Source organism: Scleropages formosus, chromosome 25 (assembly GCF_900964775.1).
Source record: "Scleropages formosus chromosome 25, fSclFor1.1, whole genome shotgun sequence".
Taxonomy (NCBI): Eukaryota; Metazoa; Chordata; class Actinopteri; order Osteoglossiformes; family Osteoglossidae; genus Scleropages; species Scleropages formosus.
Window position 1 is genome coordinate 18,648,135 of NC_041830.1, and position 10,119 is coordinate 18,658,253.

At 47.7% G+C, this 10,119-nt stretch overlaps 1 pseudogene; it reads left to right on the forward strand.

The window, feature by feature from the left end:
* The first annotated feature begins 4,986 nt into the window (after nt 1-4,986).
* On the forward strand, nt 4,987-10,115 carry LOC114909474 (vitamin K-dependent protein C-like; annotated as a pseudogene).
* The last annotated feature ends 4 nt before the right edge of the window (nt 10,116-10,119 follow it).

The following is a 10,119-nucleotide window of genomic DNA, read 5'->3' on the forward strand; positions in this document are numbered from 1 at the left end:
TCTCCTAGTGTATCATCTTTTTAAAAGGGGATTTAAAAAAAAAACATGTTACAACCCATTGAATAGCAGTTTGTGGGGACAACACATTTCCATCTTCCCTCATTTTTGGTTTGCTCAGAGCTAATAAAATACTGAAATAAAAAGTCTTACTTCTTTATTGTCCCTGCTTGTTTGTTATACTGAGCCTGACCAGTGAATATGGGTCGTGTTGCAGAGCTGTGAGATCTGGCATGGGTTCGAATTCAGCTCACAGGTGTGTGGAGTTCGCATTTTCTCCCCGCATCCAAAAGGGAAGGATGTACAGAAGAAAGCAGTAGTAAACAACCTCCTTAGCATGAAAAGCAAGGCAGTAGCTGCCGTGAGTCCCATTGGCCCACTCTAACCAGTAAATAACCGGCTGTATTGTTTACCTTTTACTGACTTGGCCTGAAAGGAACGACTCTGAAATGGTCCGAGTCCTACGTATCTGGTCGATCTTACCAGGTTGTGTGGCAGGGCTCCCGCTAACCTCCTCAGCCTCTCTCCACTGGTGTTCCGCAGGGCTCGTTACTCGGCCCCCTACTCTTCTCCATGTACACCTCTTCCCTCACTCCTGCCATCGTCTCCCGCGGATTCTCCTACCTCTGCTCTGCTACATCGACAATTCCAGCTCCACTGTCTGCTAAATGAGTAACTGTCAATGTAAATGTTATTGATCGGGTCATAGTGTCAAAAGTGACTTTAGAGCGAACAAAAGCCACACACAGTTACATCTGTCTGTTGAGGAGCTGCTGTATTTGCAAAATCTGTCTTTTTCTAATGGTTTACTTGCTTTAAAGCATATGCATTAAAGTCATGGTAATTATTTTGAGAGCACACGTTTCATTAAACTTATGTGAGTGCATTAATAACATTTATATTCAGATTTATTGTAAAAGTGTGACATTTTTCCCACTGGTTCCTAACTTCCTCTTTTAAAATTTTCCTCATTCAGAAGTGACTTACAGCCAAGCTATTTAGTCCCGTTGACAGTCTGACACTTGCACTTTGTCCAACAAAGTCAGCGCTGGAGGCCCCTGCAATCACCTGCCCGGGTACTTCCTTCGCCTGTAGCTCACCTGTCCAGGTGCTCCAGCAGCAAGTAGCTCACCTGTCCAGCCAAGGCCCTGTCCAGGTGTGTGCTGCAGTGGAAGGTGATGTGGCAGAGAGAGGCACACTCACCAGAAGAGCAGAGCTCTGACTCATCTCCTGCAAGCCTGGTGCGCTCGAAATGAGAGACTCGGCTCAGCAGCGACTCCATTTAAGAGCGTCGCCGCAAACTCATCGCCAGGTGCATCTCGCCCTCTGCCCCCTTGAGACAAAACACAGGCACCACATAAACAATACCTGATGGAACAAGGCACTCAGAAGTAGGACTTCTCCTTCTGCCCGTGCTCCACTCCGTTAAGAGATGTAAGATGACCTCATGAGCATCTCACATCATAGTCCCCGGAATAATAAAAATAATCGCGATAATAACGAGAATAATAATAATGGGCCTTTCTCCGGTTTCGCCCTCTAAAACTGTGGAGCTGATGTGCAGATAGGAGGTGGGGAGTGAAAGTGGATAGCGCTGGGATCGAACGGGTTCGAGAGCTCCAGTGCATGGAAACGGATCTGGCCTGGCCTACTTGCGGCTCTGTGTTTACTCGTTTACAGGAAGTCGGCCGCCCGACACTCTTTGCGTCCCCGTGCTCCTTCGGAACATCCGCAGTGCTCGCTCACCTTCCATACACAATGCACCACTCTCATCATCATTAATTCATTTTGCTAATGCTTTTCTCCAGAGAAACATACAGTCTTGAGCTACTTATGCTGATTTACATTTAGAGCTGGGCAATTTCTACTCTACCAGTTCAGCACCATGCTTGAGGGGCCAATGGCAGGAAGTGGGATTCAAACTGATGTCCTTCATTTTCAGTACAACAGCTCTAACCACTATGTCCCCCGCTGCCTGTGGGTCACATATGACGACTGTTTTCATAATAACACCCCATGCTGTATTTCTGCATCCTCTGTGACACCGCTCTGCCTAAAACAAAAGCTGGCCCCAAACCCATGACTTTAGAGTTTGGACCACTACCAACTTGTCAGGCTTTGAACAGCGGAGCCGTGGTGTGCGGTGGACATTGGTTCTGACCCTCTCGGAGGAGCGGAGAGCATAGGCTGCACTACTGGTTGTCCCCGGTGACAATGGAACCTCTTATTGACTCATTCATCCATGTCCCCCCTGAGGGACGATGGATCCAGAAACCTGATAGCAGAAATAAGGTCCCACACAAAGAGTTGATGGGGACGAAAGATGAGCACTTCATAACTGTCCTCATTTCCATGAAATAACACACACATTCCAGGCACATGAGCATGTGGGCAACAAAAAATAATAAAGTTTTATGCAGGTACTGTGTGATGAACGTCGGTGCATATGGTGAAAGAAACCATCTAACTGTACTTAAGACTCACACGGTTGCAGCTATGTCTCTTTCCCTAATGTAATGAACACATTGTATTTTCTCTGAGATGTATGTCACTTTGGAGAAAAGAGTCTGATAAATGGTGGGGTGGTGCAGTGGGTTGGACCACTGTCCTGCTCTCCGGTGGGTCTGGGGTTCGAGTCCCGCTTGGGGTGCCTTGTGACGGACTGGCGTCCTATCCTGGGTGTGTCCCCTCCCCCTCTGGCGTTATGCCCTGTGTTACCGGGTAGGCTCCGGTTCCCTGCGACCCTGTACGGGACAAGCGGTTCTGAAAATGTGTGTGAGTCTGATAAATGAACACATGGACATCTAAATGTAGTAAATTCACATTGGCTGAGAAAGCAAAGGGATCACTAATAGGGCAAAAGACTGTGCTGCACCCTCACAAAGTGTTCAGATCCTTCACACTTTGCTGTGAAATAGATCAAACTGAATCTTTTTCCCCATCAGTCACCACTAGATACCACACAATCATGAGGTGAAAAGGCATTTTTAGGAATTTCAGCTGAAAATGGAGAACAGAAGTCTCTCGTTACATAAGTATTCAGAGCCTTTACTCAGTACTTTGTAGGACCACCTTCAGCAGCAATTACAGCTACAAGTCTTCTAGGCAATGCTTCGACCAGCTTTGCACACCTGGATTTGGGCAGTTTCTCCCGTCTTCCTCTCAGATTCTCTCAAACTCTGTCGAGTTGGACGGGGGTGTCGGTGAACTCCCGTCTCCAGCTCTTTCCGCAGGTTTCCTATGGGCTTCACGCTGAGGCCAAAGGTGGGGGAGTTACACAGGGACACTCAGAGACTTGTTCCAAAGCCACTACAGCCTTGTCTTGACTGTGTGTTTTGGACCCTTGTCCTCTTTCTAGCAGCCACCATCACCAAGGACCTCATTTCAGTGCAACGCATTTCAGTCATCGTCTCAAAGGCTCACCGATGCCTTTGCATTCTCAGACATCTAATGTAATACAAACAGCGCTATCTCTACCACCAACATCTACATTTGCACAGGGGGGTTTGTCCTCGCTGGCTGCATTACATCCTGGTATGGCATCTGTTCAGCCCGGGAACCTAAAGTCTCTGTGGTGTAGTGCTTACACAGGGTGGTGGTGTAGAGTAGGGGGTGGGGCGGTGGGGTTGGCCTGGTCTGTCATCGGGACTCAGCTTCCTTCAATACAACATATTTAGTAACCCACATTGCCTAAGAAAGGCCAGCTGTGTCACCAGAGACCGTGGCCATCCTGCAACGTCACTTTCCTTTTGCCTTCCCTCAGACAGAAGGGACAGAGCAATCGGCACTCTAACCCGAAGCCTCATCGTGCCAAAAGACCGGGTAAATAATTGTATGTGGATTAACACTCTAAGTCGCATTGGAGAAAAGCTTCAGCTAACTGAACAAATGTACATGTAATATGATGTACTATGTTTCACTGTGCACTCTACTCTGCATGCATTGCCTACAAACTTGAACTCAGCCAATCAAGGCCCCTCTCGTCAGAATACCCAATTTCACTACAAGTTCTGCTCTAGGAAGAGTTTTAGTGCTTCCAAACTTCTTCCAACCGACAATGATGGAGACCGCTTTGCTCCTGGGAACCTTCATCTCAATTTGCCAATTTTTTACGCTTCTCCGGCTCCATGTATTGACAAAGCCCAGTGTCAGAGGTCTACAAAGAGCTCCTTGGACTTCATGTCTTGGTGTGCCTGTGCCTTTCTAGGTCATGTCCAGTCAAGGGAATTTGCTACAGGTGGCCTACACTCAAGTTCTAGAGACATCTTGAAGATGGTCAATGGGATGCAAATGAGCTCAATTTGGAGTGTCACAGTAACAGGTATGAATATTTATGCAAATGGAAGATTTCGGAATTTTATTTTTAAAACAAAAAAGTCTAAAAATGTGTATTCCGTTTGTCATCGGGGTGTGTGCTGCGACTGAGGGCAAAAAAGGCCCAACTGAAGGAACTTTAAAATACAGCAGGTGTACGGCTCAACACAGCGTGGAGGAAGTCAGGGGTCAGGGCTTTATGAAGGAACCATGCAAAATAGCACAGTTCATGTCTGATTTCCAGAACCGTTTCATCCCATGTGTGACTCACAAGATCACAAACGGTCACGTAATAAAGGCACTTATTTTGGATTATTCTTTGAACCCTACTACCTGGGTTAGATCTGAATCCTGCTCTCTAAGGACGAACGCAGAAATGATGGTGAGAGGAAGCATTTTTACAGACACTGCGGACCATCTCCAAAGGGAGACAATGACCACACAGAGTGTGTTCAAGAGACTGCTGTGAGGTGTTCTGACTGCTACTGGAGCTTCTCACCGCTGCAGCATCCAGATGGAGCACTCCGAGTCAGTCACTGGGTGGCGCTCTGTCTCTCGTTTCCCTTCTCCACAGTAGGAAGAGCACTTGCACAATGATGACTCCTCCTGGCAAGTCCAAGTTCTACCACTGGACCTTGATGATCCCCTTTACACCATGTTTCACTGTATCTTTTGGTAGCTCTGGTTTGCTTTCGGATTGTCATTTGCATATGTGTGCGAGGTGTGTGTGATTGTGTGTGAGGAGCGTGTGAAGTGTGTGAGAGGCGTGGGATCACTGTGGACAGCCCTATTGGACAAGTGAAGACTGTCAGACTGTGGACTCAAAGTAAACAGGACAGTTAGTCATTAACTCAGGTTAAATAGACCAACTGCCATTAACAGCCCACCTCATCTCTCAGGATGTAAGTAAATTGTTTTTATTTACTGCAATTAATATATTATAATGTTGGCATGTCTTTTTCTTTTGTTTCCAAGCTCTTGATATTCTGATATTCTGCACCTTCTGGCTCAATGTGTATGGGATTCACAGCCCAGTCATGATGGATGACACTTCTCTTGCTTTTTCAGATGAATTTGACCCAAACTGTGACACAACTAAAAGGGATTTAAAAAAACTGCCAGTGAAACAAACATTTTAACGGAAACTGGGCCAGGATTCAAAATGAATCCTCTGTTCTCAGGTCGCATTTTCTACATTTGCATACTCTCCCTATACTCTGCTCCAGAGTATGGTACGAATTACAGACACAGCGCACATGAACTGGGCACTGCTGTAAACAATTCATTTGCACAATTCACATCAAACTCATTTTCTGGCACTTGAACACAAGAAGGAGATATAATCAGTACGACATTCAGCTTTTGATAAATCCAACACCTAAATACAGTGGTTGATATATTTAAATATTCTCAGAAGGTACCAAGAGTTCCACTCAAGTGTGAAGGGTTACAAAGAGCTATTTGTAGATTCCACAGAAACACGGTGCTTGTTGTCTACACGGCTTCTACCGACAGAGTAGTGATTACAGGCACTCTGTTTATCTTTTCTGGCACTGTCTGTGTTCACAGCTTTGTTTGCAGCCATTTCACGGCGTGTCTTTTAGTTCTGTACGTCCACACTACTTTGCGCTGTTTGCGGTAACCGCGTGTCGCTTAGTTCCGTACGTCGACACTATCGGGAGCGTTTCCTCTGTTTGTTGGTTTGCTGTGTTGTTCTGAGAGTGTTTGTCCACAGTTTTGCCTGCTGTCTTATTCTTGTGATTCTGCAATGAGTCGTTTTGTTTGCAGTCACACTGAGAGACATGGAGCGTGTCCCCCTGAGTGTCTTGCTGCTTCTTGTCCTGTGGTTGTCCGGTGCCGCGGCCCAGTCAGGTAGAACCTTCTCTTTCATCCACCTGCTGCGACACTTCCTACTCGTCGCTGCGGAAAGTGCACATTAAACACACTGCAGTTCGGAGAAAAACATCGAGAACCTCTGGCGTTATCAGGAATTCTGTCGGAACGGCTCCGAAAATTTGTGCTCATCTTCATCAAAGACAATAATAAACATACAGTCCTGTTTAACAAACACCACACACAAAAGTTATTTTTAATTTCTTTTTATTTTGTTTAATTACTAGTGGTGCCTCCTTTATTGGCAATCACCTCAACCACATGTTGTCATCTATAGCTGCTGGTTTCAGGCTATTCCTCTATACAAAACCATTGCAATTCTTGTACATTTTTGGGACATCTTCAGAAGAGTCTTCTTCAGATCACAGTGAGACTGAGGTCAGGACCCTGACTTTGCCATTATAAAATATGAAATTTTGTCCGCTTGAGCCTCTTTGTCATTTTGGACCATTGTCATGTTGGATGAGACTTATCTGGAAATTTATATCACGGACGGATGCCCTGACATTCTATGGGTGGCACGGTGGCACAGTGAGTAGCACTGCTGCCTCATAGTGCCTGAGTGGTATGAGAGAACATGGGTTTGATCCCTGCTCAGTGTGTGGAGTTTGCATGTTCTCCCCATGTTTGTGTGGGCTTCCTCTGGGTGCTCTGGTTTCCTCCCATAGTCTAAAGATGCTGTTCAGGTTCCCCCACACTGTGTGAGTGACACAGAGAGAGTGTGTTCCACTGATATATGGATGAGTGACCCATTGTAAGTAGTGTATCTAGCAGTGTAAGTCACTGCAGTGAATAAGGTGTGGGGGCATAGAGTTCATTGGAAGTCGCTTTGGGGAAAAGTGTATGCTAAGTGAATAAATGTAAAAGTATTTTGGAATTTCCCAATACAACTCAGAATTCATTAGGCCCTTAATGGCTGAAAGTGACTCAGGCACCAAAGCAGCCCCACACTATTGCACTCCCACCACCAGGCTTTGCAGTTTTTTTCTCCAAATGTAACGCTGTGCACATTTACCAAAAAGTTCCATTTCTGGCTCATCTGTTCACAGAACTTTGTTCCATTAGTGCTCTGCAACATCCAGGTGGTCTTTGCCAAACTTAATACAGGTAGCAATATTTTTCAGAGTGCAGTGATTTCCTCTACGGTGACATCCCATGAACAAACGAACACCGAACACCACGTTCAGTGTTTTTACATTCATGAACACGGGTGTCCTCAGGTACACATGATGCCTGCTCTTCCTTAGCCGTCACCCTTAGTGTTCTTTGTCCCTTGTCTGAGGATGGTAAGCTGCAACTTGCACTGATCTTCATAGGTCACCCACCCTTAGGGAGACAATCAGTGATGCTCAGTTTCTTCAACTGGTAAACTATCTTCCTGACTGTTGACTGATGGAGGCCCAAGTCTGAACAAATCCTTTTGTAACCTTTTCCAGTCTTATGACCTTCAAGAACCCTGCTTCTGGGGTCCCCTGAACACTATTTTGATTGAGTCATATTGCACTCCAATGGAATTCTGTTGTAAAGAACAGGTAACCAAAAATTCTGTGGTTTTTCATATGGCAGGGAAGGTGAAAGTCACACCTGAATTGATGTGAACATCTCATTCATTAATTGGAACATCTGACTTCAACTACTCTCTTTCCAAGATATCATTATCCTAGAAGTTCACAAACTTTTTCCATCAAGAACCTTGATTATTTAAACCATTTCTTCAATAAGGGGATAGGGAAACTTCCTGTCAGAGAGGGGACAGCTGGGAGTATAGTGGCTACAGCTGCTGCTGCCGCCGCCTTTGGACCCCAAGGTCCAAGGTTCAATCCTCACTTCTAGCTGTAGTATCCCAGAGCAAGGTATTTACCCTAAAATTGCTCCAGTAACATAATACAGCTGTATACATGGGTAAATTGCTGAAGGTTGACTAACAATTTAAGTCACTCTGGAGAAAAGTGTCAGCTAAATGAGTAAATGTAAGTAAAAATATGGGAAAACTGGGTGTTGTGTGTTGCTTGTGATATGACAGTGTGTTCCTTCAGGAAGCATTCATGGCAAATTCCACAGAACTGGAAAGGTTTCACAAATCTCTTCTCACAACTGTATCACTGTGATGAGTTAGCCATTGGTACGAGCTCAGTGTTGGACACCCCACCCTCGCCATTTGCACCAGTGTTCCAGAGCAAATCCAAGGCCCACATGGTCCTGCGAGCCAAACGAGCCAACAGCTTCCTGGAGGAGATCAAGCCCCCATCGAAGGAGCGTGAGTGCGTGGAGGAGGTGTGCAACTTTGAGGAGGCCCGCGAGATCTTCCAGACACAGGAGGCCACGGTGAGGCAGCAGCCAGCTTCCATGTCCTTAATCAGTGTGCCCCTGACTGGAGAGTAGCTGATACTCGTACTGATGCCTTTGGTCTCCTTGTGTCTTCCAGCTGGAGTTCTGGATCGTGTACACAGGTAGGTGGACACATGATCCACGCAGCGCTCTCCACAGCCATTACTTCAGTCCTGCTCTCACCCACATCCGGTCTGCTTCAGATGGGAACCAGTGTGAACCTGACTTCTGCGTCAATGGAACCTGTGTGGACCAGTTCCAGTCCTTCGTCTGCAAGTGCAGACCAGGATTTGATGGGAAGTTCTGCGACCAACGTGAGAAGGAACTTTGCGATCCGTTTTGTGGCTGTGCTTGCAGAGGGCGCCGTCAGAAAGACCAGGGAAGACCGTCTTCTCTTTTTGCCATGTGTTCTGCTCAGGGAGCACAGCCAGAAACTGCTCGAAGGACAACGGCGACTGCGACCATGTCTGCATGGACAGTGTGGATGAACTCAGCCGCACCTGCGCCTGTCTGCCTGGCTACAGCCTCCAAGACAACTCTAGAACCTGCAGCCCCTCAGGTACATGGACCTCCTAACTCCATGTTGTATAAGTGGGGATGCAGGTTGCAGCACTGTGAACGAGTGTGTGTGCGTGCGTGTGTGTGTCTGCTCAGCGACATACGCATGTGGACAGCTGCCTGTGACCAAGTCCTCGGACAACAAGGCCTTCAAGACCCTGCAGCCATGGTTGGTGGGTGGCGAGGTGGGCAAGAAGGGCGAGAGTCCCTGGCAGGTAGGGCCTCCTGCAGGTGCCTTCCCACAGCGCCACGCGGAGAAACACGGTGCTGTTGGCATGTCTAGCTAAACACGTCTGTGGCCGTCAGGTGCTCATTCTCAACGAGAGAGGGAATCTTCACTGCGGCGGCGCTCTCATTGCCGAGTCCTGGGTCCTCACTGCAGCCCACTGCTTGGAGAGGAGCACTAAAGTCAGCGTGAGGCTGGGTGAGTCCCTCTTCTCCTGGAGACAGTGACCACTTTGCTGTGTGTGTCCCCTGGAGACCATGAGCACTTTGCTCTGTGTGTGTGTGTGCGTGTGTGTGTGTGTGTGTGTGTGTGTCTCCAGGCGACTACGAACGCTTTAAGGCTGAGTGCACCGAAGTGACCGTTTCAGTATCGGAGGCTGTCATCCACCCGGACTATGACACAGTGACCGTGGACAACGACATAGCCCTGCTGCACCTGGCCTCACCGGTCCAGTTCTCCACCTTCATCGTACCCGTGTGCCTCCCCAGCCGCCGGCTGGCCGAGCAGGTGCTGCACCGCAATGGGACCATGACCGTTGTCACTGGCTGGGGCAAGGAGGATGAGAACAAGAAGTATTTCAGTTCCGCCCTGAACTTCATAAAGGTGCCGCTGGTGGAACGTGGACTCTGCTCGCAGGTTATGCTCAACAACATCAGCGAGAACGTGCTGTGCGCAGGGTGGGGGCACGCGTCACGATGCCTGCGAGGGAGACAGTGGGGGGCCCATGGTCACACGCTACCGTGGCACCTGGTTCCTCATCGGCCTGGTGTCCTGGGGCGAAGGCTGCGGTCACCCTGAAAAAC